This window comes from Mus musculus, chromosome 13, assembly GCF_000001635.26.
Source record: "Mus musculus strain C57BL/6J chromosome 13, GRCm38.p6 C57BL/6J".
In the NCBI taxonomy this organism is placed as follows: domain Eukaryota; kingdom Metazoa; phylum Chordata; class Mammalia; order Rodentia; family Muridae; genus Mus; species Mus musculus.
The window spans coordinates 38,549,291-38,565,904 of NC_000079.6; the positions used below are offsets into that span (position 1 = coordinate 38,549,291).

A 16,614-nucleotide genomic window follows, 5' to 3' on the forward strand; every position below is an offset into this window, starting at 1 on the left:
ACTGACTTATACCCTCTAAAACGTTACTGGATCTGAGATGCTCAGATTTCTCTTGATAAATCTCCCAAAGCAGCCCCCGATGGGAGTATTTTTTTAATTCATGAATTTAATATGAGCATTCAAGTAAATCATTCTTTATATGCTAGTTAAGACATGTTAGAAGATTTTTGTTAACAGTAAACAGAGCTTTTGTTTAATGTACTGTGCAGCATGATGTGAGTGTACACATGTTAGGAACGGTTAGTAAAGGACTAAGACTAGATGCATAGTTGCTTAGGTCTCTTAGACCATCAGATAAGTTTACTGAAAACACGAGAACAGCTCTACTTCAGAGATTTTTGATTTCAGAATAATAAAGGATTGTGGATTTTTTTTCAAGAGAAAAACAACTGATTTTTTTTATATTCAATTTCTATAAATGATAAAAATTCCTCTTAAAAATAAAGTAGTGTAATTTTCTTATAAATTATTCATATCCCTCCATCTAGGGAAGCAGTAGGCAGCCTACAGATCTTCCGTCTTCTTGCTCTCCTCCAAATTCCGTCCCCAGTCTCAGCCTCAGCTCTGTAACAGACTTCCTTCTGTGACCCCTCCTCACACTCTACCACCATTCCTAGGGGACCAATTGGATCCTTGGTGGCACATCTTGCTTTCCTCCCTCCTGTGGACGCCCTTCAGCCCTTACCTCCCCTTTTAGCTCATTCCCATTCGCAAGAGTCAGCTTCCAATAACTACAAAGACATTCTACCCAGAATCACATTGGCCACACCTGGAAGGACCCCAGAAGAATTCCCTACCAGGCAACACACAGCTACTATACCCTATACCCTCCCGAAGAACCAGAGAGGGCTACAGAAACCAAGAAACAACACACCTACTCAACAAAGGCAAAACCAGATATCAGCACCTATAATTACAATGAGCCCAAACTCAGATGCCTAGATACCAGCATACAAACATAATAACAGCCAGGACAATAAGTCTCCACTAGATCCCAGCAACCTTCCCACAGTAACCCCTGAGTATGTCAACATATTTGAAGCACTAATAAAATACCTCAAAATATCCTTTATGAATACAATGGAGGTCTTTAAAGAGGAGACAAATAAATCTCTTAAAGAAATCTATAAACACACAGACACACAAACAATAGAAGGAAATGAATAAGAGTGTTCAAGACCTGAAAGTGGAAATAGAATCAATAAAGAAAGCCCAAACTAAAGGAAATCTGGAAATGAAAAACATAGGAACTCAACAGGAACCTCCGCCATAAGCCTCACCAACAGAAACAAGAGATGGAAGAGAAAACCTCAGGTATTAAAGACAGAGGAAATAGATACCTCAGCCAAAGAAAATGTTGACTCTTAAAATATCTGGACACAAAAATCCAGGAAATCTGAGACACTATAAAAAAACCAGATTTACAAATAATAGGAATAGAGGAAGGAGAAGAAACCCAAGCCAAAGGCACAGAACATATTTTTAACAAAATCATAGAAGAAAATGTCTCTAACTAAAGACGGTACAAGAAGCATACAGAACACCAAATAGACTATACCAGAAAAATTATTCCTCATGCTACATATTAATCAAGACATTAAACATACAGAACAAAAATAATATTGAAAGACACAAAGGGGAAAAAAACGAAGTAAAGGCAAATCAATTAGAACAACACTTGACTTCTCAATGGAAAGTCTAAAAGCCAGAAGGGCCTGGACAGATGTTCTACAAACTCTAAGAGACCGCAGATGCCAGCCCATACTCCTAAAGCCAGCAAAACTTACATTCATAATAGGGAGAGAGAAAATAAGACATTCCACAATAAAACTAAATTTATGCAGTATCTATTTCTGTTTGCAAATCCAGCCCTAAAGAAGGTGACAGAAAGAAAATTTCAACCTGATGTAGTTGACCCCACCCAAGAAAAACACAAGGAATAAATAATTGAAGACCAGTAATTTAAAAGGTGGAGGAGACCCACATACCACAATAACCAAATAATGTTAATCAACCAACACTGCTCATTGATAACTCTCAAAATCAATGGTCTCTATTCTACAATAAAAAGACACAGAATAATACACAACTTCACCTTCACAGAGTGGATGTAAAACAGGATCGATTCTTCTGCAGCAATCAAGAAACATACCTTAATATCAAGGATAGACATCACCTCAGGGTAGAAGAGTGGAAAGAGATAATCCAAGAAAATGGGCCTAAGAAGCAAACAGGATAGCCATTTTAATATCTGACAAAATAGACTTCACTTCAAAAGTAATCAGAAGAGATAGGGAAGGACTCTGCATGCTCATCAAGGGGAAAATACACGAAGAGGACAATGCGACATTTTTTGGGGGAGGGTGTTCACAAGTTTTATTGGTTCAATAATAAACAGCAAAGAAAATGCTATCATTCCAGGGGCATCAATGTAGATGTGAAAGCCACCCTTGGAAAGGCAACTTTTTAAATTGAATTAAAAAAAATTTAAGACAGGATCTTTCTATAGATCTCTGGGTATTCTTGAACTCCTTCATCTGGACAAAATGGCAGCCTACAGAAGGGGAAAAGTTTTTGTTTTTTTTTTTGTTTTGTTTTGTTTTGTTTTTTACCTGCTATACCTCTGGTAGAGGGCTAATACCCAAAATTTATGAAAAACTTAAAAAACTGGATCTCAAGAAAGCAAATGAGTCAATCAAAAATAGGATACAGATCTAAACAGAGAATTCTCAAAAGAGGAAATGTAAATGGCTGAGAAACAAAACAATGTTCAGTATCCTTAGTCGTCTGGAAAATGAAACTCAAAATTACTTTGATATTTCATCTTGACTTCTCAGAATAGCTAAGATCAACAATACAAGTGACAGCTCATGCCAGTGAGGATGTGGAGCAAGAGGAACACTCCTCTACTGCTGGTGAGAGTGCAAACTTGTTCAGTCACTGTGGCATTCAGTGTGGCTGCTCCCAGGAAGATGAGAATTGATGTAGCTCAAGATTGAGCTATTCCATTCTTGGGCATATTTTCAAAGGACACCTCATCCTACCACAGAGACACTTACTCAACTGTGCTTTTCATAACAGTTAGAAATTGGAAACAATATAGATATTACTCAATGAAAGAATGAGTAAAGAAAATGTGGTATCTTTACACAATATCACTCAGGCATTGAAAATAAAATAATGAAATTTATAAGTAAGTGGATAGAGCTAAAAAATGTCATCCCAAGTGAAGTAACCCAGACCCAGAAAGAAAAATATGGTATATATTTATTTATATGTGGATAATAGCTGTTAATTCAATGATAAGTAAGCTATAACCCATAGAACCATAGAGGTTATGTATAAAATAAGAGACTAGAAGGGACAGTGAGACCCAGAAAGGGAAATATAATAGATAACTATGGATGAATGTGTGTTGTGAAGCTAGGATGGAAGAAGAAGAGGGAAGATGAGGAGGAAGTAAGAAAGGAATACAAGGAGAGACAGCTAAAATTAAGGGCTATTTGGAGGTAGTATATAATCCAAAGACAGCAGAAGTTTTCTAAAATATATACATATAGGAAGGTGACCTAAATAAAATTGTCAAATAACAGGAGAAAACAGAGCCCCAACTGGACATCTCTTGCCACCCAATGAAGCTTCCAGTGCTGGGATTGGGTAACATCTAATAGTGTTGTTGTCCAAAGGGGTCCAAGGGAACCCCCAAAGAACCCAGGCTGTTACTAAGGCTATACGTTGCTCTCCACAAAGTGATGGCAAGGTTTTATCTCTAAAGACAAGACCTACACAGGTCACTGAACATGGAGAAGTCAAGCTGATGCCGAATAGAGCCTTTACTCCTCTGTGCTAGTGTTCTTGGTACCTGAAGGTTCTGCACATCTACCAAAGGAGAAGCATAAACACCAACCCAACTACAAACTCTTCAGTCTACAATGACGTCCTGTCTACAAGACATGTTAGTGCAATGGTGGCACAAAGCTTGCAGGAATAACCAACCAATATCTGATTTAACTTAAGACCCACTCCGTGAGATGGAGCCCATACCTGTCACTACTTGGGGGACCAAGAACACGAGACTAGATAGCCCAGGGACCAAGGATAAAAACAAGGAAACAAGTTCTTCTAAATATAACAGGACCTCTAAATAGAACTTATGAGCTCACAGAGAGTGAGGTAGCATGCACATGAACAGGTTAGCAAATGTTTAAATATATTTTATACAATCTGTAAAACTCTTCTATTACACAGAATTAAATTAGCACTATCACCATCACTATCACCATCATCATCATCACAATAATATACTTCACCTACATTTTAAAAAAAAGTTTTCTCTTGAAAGAAGTGGGGAAGTTGGACAAAGAGGTGAGTGTTCACAGTGGGGCATTATTTACACTTAAAAAATGAAAATTCTGCAATTTGTGACCCATAGATATTAATGTTGCCTTTATAGTAAATCTGAAAAAAAAATAATTAAACTTTGAGAACCAGGGAGGTTGCCAAGGGCTGCAGTTGGATAAAATAGATTTGGTTGAAGGGTACGTGCCTTGATGAGTAACTTCTGAGAACTGAACGTTCCATGGGTAATCATAGTTAATAATAATGTGTTGTACATTCAAATCTTACTAAACATATAGCTGAAGTACCCTTATCACACCCCCCCACAGGTAACTATATCACATTATGGACATGTGAGCACCATGCTGTGTACTTGTCATAGAGACAGTTTGTAGGTGTCTATTACATCTCAGCAGTGCCTGATAGAGGTAGGATAATCTTCAGAAAGTGACGTCTATAAACTGGTCTCCTTCGTTAGGCCCTAAAGTCTGGTCTGTGTGTGCGTGCGTGCGTGCGTGCGTGCGTGCGTGTGTGCGTGTGTGTGTGTGTGTGTGTGTGTAAGTGATTTAGTGAACTGGTCAAGGATAATGCTGTGGCCAAAGGGTAGACATGTTGTTTCCTCTCATTCAAGCAAACCAACTTAAGACCTATCCTCAGGGCCCCTCAGTACCTCGCAGCTGTCAGCCAATCAGATAAAGGCTGAGTGGGTGGGGCTTATGGTCCCTGTGTGAAGCATTTCCGTGCCACATGGTCCATGCCATGCAGAACAGGTTTGGTACCTGTTCACATAGGCCAGCTGTTCCCTGCTTTCAAAAGGACACACCTGAGTGGACCACTAACCAACTCCAATCCTATCGAGGTTCAAAAGCTCCACTCAGGCAGGAAGTTATTAACTGCTATGCTTCCAGGGGCACTGTTACAGATGTCACAGAAAGGAAACCCTTGGTGCTGGCAGTGTCTGGTTTTTGTTTTTTTGTTTTCTTCACGGAAACCCCGAGTGTTCAATAAGCAATGCCCACTCCACGCTGAAGAGGAAAGGCTGGACTGTGAAATACATTCAGATTGCTTCTAAGTGTCAATCACTCAGTGACTTGTTTCCTCTCCTAAGCAAACATTGACTTTTGACATCTGGCGTTGGTGCTCGGGTGGTGTGGACGTGGCTCAGTTCCTGGAGAGAGGAAGTCGATACACAGCCAATCACCGGGCCACGCCTCTGTGTACTTACCTAGGCCAGAAGCAAGGGATGGGGTGGGAGCCATTTCAAATTTCAGCCCTGCATGTAGTGCGTCCAGAGACACACTTAGAGTGTCCAGAGACAGTGAGGACATTTTCTTATATTAATTCAGACTTGGTCTGGTTTCTTTGTGAGAGAGTATAGCGCTAGGGTAAATGATAGCACGAAAACGGGCTTCACACTCTAAACCGGAACCATCCTAGGCAGAAGCAACAGTAGCCTAAACAGAAACTCTTGAGACCATGACACCACTGAATTGGGGTTTTTTTTTTTTCAGGAGTCTCATGCTGAGGAAGGAGAAGGCTGAAGCCTGGTGCCAGCCAGGGGGACCTTGTCTCCTGGAAGAGACTTCACACTGTTCCACGACTCTCATTCAGCCTTGCAGGAGAGACTGGAGCAGACACAATCTCGGCAGGACCACACCTTGACCAGGATTGTTTACTGTGTACACCCCAGCCCTCTATTTAAACCTAAATAAACCTCATGTCAGGGCCCAGAAAACAGACTTGGGGGCAGGAGGGTTCCTAGTCTAAATGTGACCACATTGAGTAAGTCATTTTCTGCTTTTCCCCAAAGTCTTGGAATACATACGACAGGTGGCTGAGCCAAGCCTGTTAAGGTACCAGAACACCCGGAGACAGTGGGGCTGATAGGTGAAGAGGATCAAGGCTTTAACCCCAACAATTATGGTAACAAAGAGACCAACGTACCGCCATGCTGCTGTCGGCTCCTGTGACTTCTGGTAGTTCATGTTCTTTTCTTTTCCAATGATTTCCTTACTAATAGGATGAACATTCTTTTTTTTTTAATGGTTCAAATTTTTTATTGTCAAAATATCGACAGTAATTAAATCCATATTTTTATGCCTTAGTTTTTAGAATGTTTTCAGCCTGCTTGGAATATTGATTAATTAATTTTTAAAAATTTCAGAGATTTTAAAGAATTTCCTGTGTTTACTTTTTAAGTATAAAAGAAAAGAAAATGACCTTTGGGTTTAAATGATACATAAACTGGGATCCTGAGGTCAACAGAGGTATTAAGAGACTAGAAATGAAAAGTATTGAGAATATATATAGGACCCAATCAAGAAGACCACAATCAATCATATAGAGCAATTTTAAAGTCTATCCATTCCTTGAAGCTTTTTATGAGATTTTTAAATTACATTTTATTGATTTAGTGAGTGAGTGTGTGTGTGTGTGTGTGTGTGTGTGTGTGCAGACAACCCTGAAGAGTCGATTCCTTTTTTTTTTTTTTTAATGTTGTGGGTCCCAGGGATTAAATTCAGGTGATCAGGACTGGGGACAAGCACCTTTACCCACACTTTTCAAAGTTTTACTAACCAGTGAAAACACAGATTTGAAAAGTTTTGATGGGCTTCTTGTAGTCAGTCATAAAGCTCTAGTTGTTAAGAACTAGACCGAGTCTCTCTCAGCTGTGTTCCAAGTGAACTTAGCATTCCATTCACTCAGCAATGAGAGGCTACAATGTTCCAGTGAATGGAAGATGAAGCCCTGCCTGCCTTGATGTCCACCTGTTAACTTTGAACTTCTTGTTGCCTCCCACGGTACAAGCAAACTATCTAGTAGCTGTGTGGTGGTTTGAATGATAAATGTCTCCTATAGACTCATGTATTTGAACAGTTGGTCACTAGTTATTAACCCTATTTGGGGAGGTTATATGAAGGTTCACCCTTATTGGAAGAAGTATGTCACTGGATCAGCACATTTAAATCTTGTTTACTGCTCTACACTTAGGCTTAGTTTATAGACACTTTGGGGCCAAATGACAGCAATAAGCATGCAATGTAGGGCAATGGAACGGAGAGGTAGGAAAAGCACTACGTCTCTGAGTGGGTGACCATGAACTGTGATCAAGGTGGTGTCTCAGTTATGGTTTCTAGTTCTGTGAAGAGAAATCAGGACCATGGCAACTCTTACAAGAGGCCACATTTAATTGGGGCTGGCTTACAGTTTTAGAGGTTCTTTCCATTATCATGAGTGCAGGAAGCACGGCAGCGCCTAAGCTGACATGATGCTAGAGAAGGAGCTGAGAGTTCTACACTGTGATCCGCAGGCAGCAGAAGGAGACTGTGTGCCACACTGGGTATAGCTTGAGCATAGAAAACCCTCAAAGCCCACCCCCACAGTGACATACTTCCTCTAGCAAGGCCACACCTGCTCCATCAAGGCCACACCTCCTAATAGTGCCACTCCCTATGGATTGTCCCTCTGGGGGCCAATTACATAGAAACAACCATAGATGTATGTAAGGAATAGTCAGGACAGAGTTGGCTATACAGTGATACAGTGTAGGAACTGAGAGCAACCGGCGACAAGATGAGGAGGTTAACAAGGGTGAAACCATGCAGAACCTAGTTGGTCTTGATGGGGAGCAGAGTTTTAACTGGGAGGAGAAGCCGCGGCAAGAGGTTTGGAGATAAGCTGACTCCACATTTGTAAGAAAGCAGTGTGGAACGGAGGAGGAGGAATGAGTTTCTGAGGCTCCTCTCTGTAATGCCAACATTTTCAGAACACTGGGAAGTAACTGAAGAACTGCAATCGTCTAGGGAATATTTATTTTAAGAAAAAATAATGCTTGAATTTGAATTAATTAATTAATAATAAATTATAAATTAATTAATAAATAATAAATTAATTATTAATTAATAAATTAATGCTTGAGGTGTTTTGATTTGCTGCTTGCCAGCACTTTTTGCTGTTTTTTTGTTTTGTTTTGTTTTGTTTTTTTGTGGTCACCTTGAAAATGAAAACTCCACAGTACCAGGGAATGCATCACAGGAGCCACCTTAGGACAGACAGACCACAGGGAGCCAAGGAGGATGGATGGACTGGGATTCCTCCACAGTTCATTCCTAGAGAATAGCCATTGTGAGACTTCTGTGGTATTCCTTGGGAGTCTGACTCAGGGAACGTGTCTGTGTTTGACCTAACTCAGCTACCAAGTAAAAAGCCTTCCTGAACCTTTAGTGAAATGGCCAGTGGCTGTCTTTTAATACCGAAGCTCCCTGAGGGGTGGTAACAGTTAGAGAAACAACAAGGTGACCAAAGAACTTAAAGAGGAAAAGCTAGAGAATGAGATGGCCATAGGGATTTGAAGATTTCCAGGAATATTTTTGAACTCTAGAAAGATGGACGTAAGCTTAGAAAAAAACATAAACATAAACAAACAAACAAACAAACAAACAAACTCAATGTGGCCCCCGGCTCTCAGGATGACCCACTTTGCACAAGCCAGAAGAGCAGGCAGTTCAACTGCGTCGCAGAGTGGTGAAGTCATGGAGCCTATAGGTAGAGACTGCAAAGACTGAGAGACTTAGTGGTTTTGGTGCTTACAGAAATCTTTCTGACCCTTAGTTGACAAAGGAACAAATGAATAGGGATTAGAGTTGTCCAGACAGAACCCAAATGTGGACCTGACAGAATCTATTCACTGAAAGACAAAACAACTGTTATTTTATTTAAAAGTTAGCAACACTGAGAAATCGTGTGTGTGTGTGTGTGTGTGTGTGTGTGTGTATTGGGGTGCATATGGTAAGTAAAGATGTAATGTATAAGAAATAATAGAATAGAGACCAAGAACAGAATAGAACAAGAGACATGTTTTTATATACTCTTGTAATTTTTAAAAAGATTTATTTATTTATTATATGTAAGTACACTGTAGCTGTCTTCAGACACTCCAGAAGAGGGCATCAGGTTTCGTTACAGATGGTTGTGAGCCACCATGTGGTTGCTGGGACTTGAACTCAGGACCTTCATAAGAGCAATCAGCGCTCTTAACCACTGAGCCATCTCGCCAGCCCTACTATTGTAATTCAATTGGAATGAATCTGTTGGGGTTTTGTTTAAAGATTTATTCTGTGTGTGTGTGTGTGTGTGCGTGTGCGTGTGTGTGTGTGTGTGTGTGTGTGTGTGTGTGTGCACGCGCGCTCTGCCTTTATGAACACCAGAAGAGGGAATCACATCCCATTATGAAGTTTGATTGAACTCAGGACCTCTGAAAGAGCAGGCAGTGCTCTTAACTGCTGAGCCATCTCTTCAGCTTTGGACTGGATTAAGACAATGGCAATCTTCAGGGAAATGACTAAGGAAATAACTAAAATATGTAGCTAGAAATGATAATGAGAAATTAACACAAAGGAAAATATAAAGAAGGAATAGAGGAACAAAGATGCAAAGCATCTTTATATAATACCATACAGAACACAGACGGAAATCAGCATATCTAACTCTAATCATACTAGAAGTTATATTATATGCAAGTATAAGAAATATTTCAGTGAAATGCAGACAGATGGCAAAACATATGGAAACAAAAATAAGATGTTTAGATTCAAAAGTACAAATAGGTCGCAACTCAAAGGACTGAAAATATATAATGTAAACATTAATGAAAGCAAATTGTGTCGGATAGAGTACAGTTTAATTAAAACCTTGTTACAGGAAACAACAAAATTTAATAAAAATAAAGGATCAGAGTGTCAAAGGCAGAATAATGATGAACACACAAATGCCTGACAGGATACTGAAATCTGAAGCAGAGGCTTACAGAACTGGAGGAGGACATAGACACACCAATGTTAGTAGCTGGTGACTTCAGTAGTCTACTTTCACAGTAATTAACCCATTAATCTGTGGTGCCAGAAGCTGAACCCATGGCCTCTCACAGGTTAGGAAAGTGTTTCACTACTGAGCCACACCCTTGATCCTAGCCCACCTTGAACAATGGATAAAACAAATAGACAAAAGGCCAGTTATTATCAGGCAATTTAAGCGAGTCTATAAGCCAGATCTAACAGATGTTAATATAACACTCCACCCAGTAACGACAGAATATACATTCTTATCAAGCACAGATGAACTTATCTGGGTAAATAGTACTATACTATAAAATGAGTCTCAATAAATAAAAGGTATTGAATTACTAATGTGTTCTTCCACAATCCACTGGAACTAGCTATCAGCAGCAGAAGGGACTGGGAGGTTCAAACTGTACAAACATTAAGGAGACTAATCCTAAAATAATCTATGTATTAATAAATTATAAGGGAAATGAGTTGATTCCTTAAGATAAATTAAAACTGTACGTCTTATGAGGGGCAGCCTACAATGCTATCTTAGAGGGAAAACAATGTGGAAAGAGAAACTAATTGTTGCAAAGGCCTGCATTTGAAATAGATATACCTCTGGCTATGAATGCAGTTCTATTGGTAGCATACTTGCCTAGGATGCAAGTGGCCCTGGGTTCAGGCCCCAGAACCTCACAAAAACAGGCATGATATGTATGGGTCTGTAATCTCTGTAATTGATGGTAGAAGCAACAGGATTAGGAGTTCAAAGCTTGACTACATATTGAATTTGAGGCTAGCTTGGGCTACCTGAGACACTGTCTTCAAATAGACCACCAACCAACCAATAACAAAAACCAAAACAAAACCAAAAAAAAAAAAAAACCCTCAAAAACCCCAAATTGATAAATATGGGCCAAAATGAACAAACAAAAACCATGCTAACCCCTGACTAGGAGAAGGAAAATAATAATAATAATAAAAGTATAAAATAATGAAAGAAGAAAAACACTGGAAAAAAATCCAGAACCAAGAAGGATTTTAGGTAAAGTGATCCAAATAAAAAGATAGCAGGGTACAGATTCAAGCAGCTCATGCTTAATTTATCACTTAAAATATCCTCCCACATTTGTAGTTTGGTACAGAATGAGTAATAACTTTATTTGTTTACATTTTCAACTTAATTTCACTAATTATTTTGCAGTGCTGGAATTTATTGGTTAAAGTTTGGTAAACTCATATGTTCATAAAAGAAAAGAGTCTTAAATGTAATTTACAGAATAAAGTTGAAAGATCTGTTTTAAAGCTCAAAAAAAAGATAGCAGGGATTCATATTATTAATTCTGAAACAAAAAGAGTGTATCATTACATATCTTAGAAATATAAAGAGGTAATTCCATGGATAATTATGTGTCTAGAGAAAATGCAGAAATGACTAGAAAGGCAGAAACTACTAAGGCCGACTTGAACAGGACGCAGTCTGAGTGTGTTTATAGAGATCAGGGTCCCCATGACAATCATGGTGATATAACAGTGAGCACCCACAAAGAAGGAGAAACGGCTCTTTCCCTAGTGGATCAACACCAAGCTCACAATGTGTCGGAAAAAACAGATGTGAGACACTTCCTGGATCTCTCTGAGACCAGAACTACACTAGCACCAAACTGATGGATCCAGCTACTAAAGGGAACTATGTGTTTCCCAAGAGACGAGTGCAAAACCCTCCAAAAAGTTTTGAATCCCCAAATCCAGCAAGCTATAAACTGCGTTATACACCACGAGGAAATATGTTTTATGTAAGTAATGAAAACCATCTGAAAACAGTATCATAGAAAAGACAATGCTTGCATATGCCTCTCCCCAGATCCAGAAAAGGGCACTTAGCAAACCACACCCCCTTCCCTGATCACGACACTCAATAGTCAGGCATAGATGAGAATGCCTGGAATCTGCTAATACAAGCAACAAGGAGACCCCATTGCAAGAATTATCATATTCAGATAGAGTAAAAGCAGCTCTGAGGTCAGGGCCCAAAAGGATGTCTGTTCTTACCTCTCCGTAATGTGGGAGGGGGGTCCTGATGAGCACAGCTGGATAAGGAGAACAAGTAAAAGCAGCAATTCATCTTAAAACATAAGTAAAACAAGAATCAGAGAAGGCTTGCATCCGCAGAAACCTAAGTGTTCATAGAAGCACTAGCTATAGTAACTTCACAGTCAAGACAAAGGCTCAGCAGTTAATGAACTGGTGTGTGTGTGTGTGTGTGTGTGTGTGAATGATCCCTGAAAACATTCTATCAGGGAAAAGAAATTTGGCACAGAGTCATCATTTGACTAACATAAAGAATTCCAAATTTATAGAGGCAGAAAGTTAACAAGCAGTTACTTGGAAAGTGAACCAATGGGGACTGGGAATGCAGCTGAGTTAGTGGAGTGCTTGCCTAGCTGTCCCGAAGCCCTGGGTTTGATCCTTTGTACCATGGTAAACCAGGAATGATGGCGCATACCTGAGGCCTCAGGATTCAGGAGGTGGAGGCCGGGGGGTCAGGAGTTCAAGGCCATCCTCAGCTGAGCTCCACGTGGCCCTATCTCCAAAACAAAACAAAAAGTGAATCGATGCATGTGAAGGTTTTCTGAGGGGGAGGGAAATGTCCTAGAATCAATGGTGATGTTAGTCTATCTGTACTGTTAGCACCGCTGGCTTTGGCTGGGGAGATGGGAACAGTGTGACATAGGGTAGGAAGCTGGCCTCACCAGAAAGACCAACAGTATGGTATACAACAAGAGGTTTCGGTGTTCCCAGAGGAGAAGGGACTGGAGATGAGATCACATGGGAAAATCAATCAGGCTCACAGAGTGAGGCTTCTATAATAAAAACTCTGAACACTGAGGCTCTGCTCAGCTTTCTTTATTATCAATATTTCATCCTCTGCTCCTGACCCTTTCTGACTCCATAAAGGAGAGAGAAGGTCTGGGCCCTATGGGAGCTTATGGGACCAGCCACACCTGCAAGGTTGTAGAGTAGCAACCAGCCAGTGACCCAAAGTGAATAGGTGTCAAAGCAGAAGCCAGAGATGGACAGGGGGAACCGTCACCCCATCCCTTGCTGGTGAGCAGCTGATGAACATCCTTTATGGACCATCTGCTTGGTTGGGTCAGAAGAACATCCATAGAATATGGAACCCTCCAATGGGCTTAAGATGCTCAGAGGACTAACCAATCTCAACAGGAGTTACCTCTGTCTTTGTCCGGCTTCTGCTGTAAGTCCACTAAAAAGTTCCCAAACAAAGAAGACCAGTGGTGGGTTTTCTTTTTCTTAGGGCCCAACTCTCAGGAGTTTCTCTCACTTCTTTTCCTCGATTTTCTTTAATAAAGCTGTGTTTCCTTTGTTTGTTTGTGTGTGTATGTGTGTACACATGTGTGTGTATGCATACACATGTTCGTGTGCGTGTGTGTGTGTGTGTTTGTATGTGTGCATGCACGTGTGCATGCATGCCCCCATACCTTTAATCATCACTTAGGTAGATAACAAGTGCAGAACCCACTGCCTCAGGTTGATTTTGGTGTTGTCTGCCACCTGAACCCTTGAGTCACACACACACACACACGCACACACACACACATACTCTCTCTCTCTCTCTCTCTCTCTCTCTCTCTCTCTCTCTCTCTCTCTCACCAAGACTGAGAAATGCCCCACTTCTCTCAAAGGTGGGCATCAATATTATCCATGGTCTATTATGTTTGAACCAGACATAACAAAAACCCAATAGGCGAGGAGAAGAAACTGTAGAAGGCAAAGCTATTACAACCCTTAGTCCCTCTGCTGCCTTATTTCCAGGAAGCCGTGACTCAGGAGTGGCCAGGGGCAAACAAGGCTGAGAAGTCATTAGACCTGCACAACAGTTTGTAAATGTCAGCATGCACAATTAAAAAGGTTTAGTTTCAGGCAATATGAAAACATGTGTAATTGAAGGCACAGAAGTTTTTATTTCCTCCTGTTATTGTTCATAGGCCTTTAAGAACTTCCTAGCTAACACTTGCCTCTGTTTTTCTGATTATGTCCAGGGAACACAAAGTCTTTTTAATATTTTTTTAAGTTTTGAGTTTGTGTGTGCATGTGGTATATATATGGTGTATTTGTCTTATATATACATACAAATGTGTGTGTGTGTGTGTAGGTCCAAGGTAAAGGTCAAGTGTCTTCGTCCATTGCTCTACATTTTATATATTGAAGGAGGGTCTCTCACAGAGCCTGGAGCTAACCATTAGGCTAGTCTTTCTAGCCTAGCTTGCTCAGGATTTCCTGTCTCTGTCTCTCATGAACTAGGGTTACAGGAGGCTACCACACCTATCTTGGGGATCCTAACTCCCATCCTCATGCTTGGAAGGTAAGGTCTTTACCCACTGATTTATCACTTTTGTTGTTGTTCCGAGACATGTTGCTCTAATAGCCTTAACTGTGCTATGTAGCCAAGTCCTGTCTTCCAAGGAATGATGGGATTGCGTGCACATCCACCATTCTGAGTCCATTTCCTCCTTCTCGTTTCCCTAACATTAAACAGCAGGGAACAGGGATCTGTCAGGAATGTCTAGGGCAGGCATCAGAGGGCAGGCCAAGGCTGCCCGTTGGGAAAACGATCTCTGGCTTCTGGCTGCTTTTGTTGGGTCCTCAGTATCTGGATCATCAGGTTGGAGGACAGATGAGACAGGCACCTGCTGTGCTGCTGGCCATTTTCAATAACCAGGAGAGGGCCATGTGTGGCCGTTCGATTCAATTCAACTCTACGGAGCTGGATCCTGCCTTGCTTCAATCCACTCTTTGACATTCACTCTTCAGTCGTTGATGGTGGGTGGGGTAGGGAGCAGGGCTTACTATGTAGCTCAGGCTAGCCTCCAGCCTCCACTCCCCAAGTGCTGGGGTCACAGAAAGGCCTGTCCACTTCATGGTCTATGCCCAGTTCTCACATTGTTCGCAGTGGGTCTCTTCAGAGCAGCAGGCTCTTGGGACCAGCGTAAGAGTCGAGTTGAAGATTCCTGAGTTTTCTGGACAACTATATAAAAGCAAACTCCCTAATGTTTTCTCAATTTCCAAAAACAACCAGAAGGTTTAGTAAAGTTATGAACAGTCTGTAGCTAGCTAAATGGTAGCACAGTCAATATAGTCACTGAAACAGAAAACATGGCCTTCTGAACTGATGAACATAAAAACACCAGATTTCAATAAAGAAACTTTGTCAGTCATGAAACAACCTTTGCCACAGGCCTGATGTTTCCATGGATGAAGCCTGTCAAAATTATGAGGACAGAAACATTCCATCACATATTGAGTCTTCTGGATAGAAAATCTAAACACTGTGTGGCCACTACACATCTGAAGATGTAGCAGTCAGTGGATTCACAGAGCTATTAACAGAAATAAGAGTTATGGATACAGAGGTCGAGAGAGAGAGGACTAAGAAACAGAATTAGGGTTTGGGGATCTAGTTCAATGGCAGAGTGTCTGCCTTACAAACAAGGCCCTGAGTTTATCCTCAGTTCTGGGTCAGGTAGGAAGTTAGAATTAAGGGGTAGATTTTCAATTTTCAAAATGAAAGAGTTCTGAGAATAGAGGGTGGTAATCGTACAACAGCATACTGTTGTACATCATGCAACAGCTGGGCTGCACGTTAAAGATGAGGAACAAGACCAATTTTACCACAGTTTTTAAAAGCTGCCTCTAACGAGTAGGTACCCGATTCAGGAGGCTCTAGAGGCAAGCTCCCCACAGCATCCCAACAGCTCTAATAAGGACAATTTTATACCAGGTTACATTCAAAGCAGTTCTGAGACCCCAGGCATTCTAGTCTTATGAAGAATCCTTACATAAAGCAGAAAGAGGCTTGCCCAAGAAAGAAACCTCTTGGTCGGGAGAGCAAGGAAAAAAATAAAGCACACAAGAATAGCACAAAACAGATGGAGTCCTGGAAAATGAAAGTCCAACGTCCAAGAGTGTGGAGTGTATTCTCTAACACAGAAATCAACCATTAACAAGGGTGTAGAAAAAGGGAGAACTCAGGACTGTCTGCCTTGCAACCTGGGGACAAGAATTCCCCGCAAAAGCGCCATGACTAGCTTCTCTGGTGACCTGTAAGAGCAGGTAATAACAAGCCCTGAGATCACAAATCAGATATCAAAGGAATATACAAGTCAGAAATGACACACCACCCATGGGATAACACCTCACCCCAACTCCCAGTCCTTAAAGCAGTTGAGTCACTGAGGCAGAGGGGCAGGTTGTATTTTTATGGACTAGCACCATATGATAGGGTAATAGTGCTAATTATAAGAGGCATGAAAACACTTCAAACACATCATAGGTTAAAAGACTCATTCATGGGCAATTGCTTTAGTCATTCCGTAACACTTGTTAAGGACTCCTGAGGTGGCATGGACCTTGTAGATGGTCTTATTTG

At 40.8% G+C, this 16,614-nt stretch overlaps 1 long non-coding RNA gene across 1 annotated transcript; it reads left to right on the forward strand.

The window, feature by feature from the left end:
• The first annotated feature begins 5,573 nt into the window (after positions 1–5,573).
• Positions 5,574–14,599, forward strand: Gm40922. The gene is made up of 3 exons (XR_873270.2): positions 5,574–5,656; positions 5,850–6,314; positions 14,490–14,599. It is a non-coding gene; the product is annotated as a predicted gene, 40922 (long non-coding RNA).
• The last annotated feature ends 2,015 nt before the right edge of the window (positions 14,600–16,614 follow it).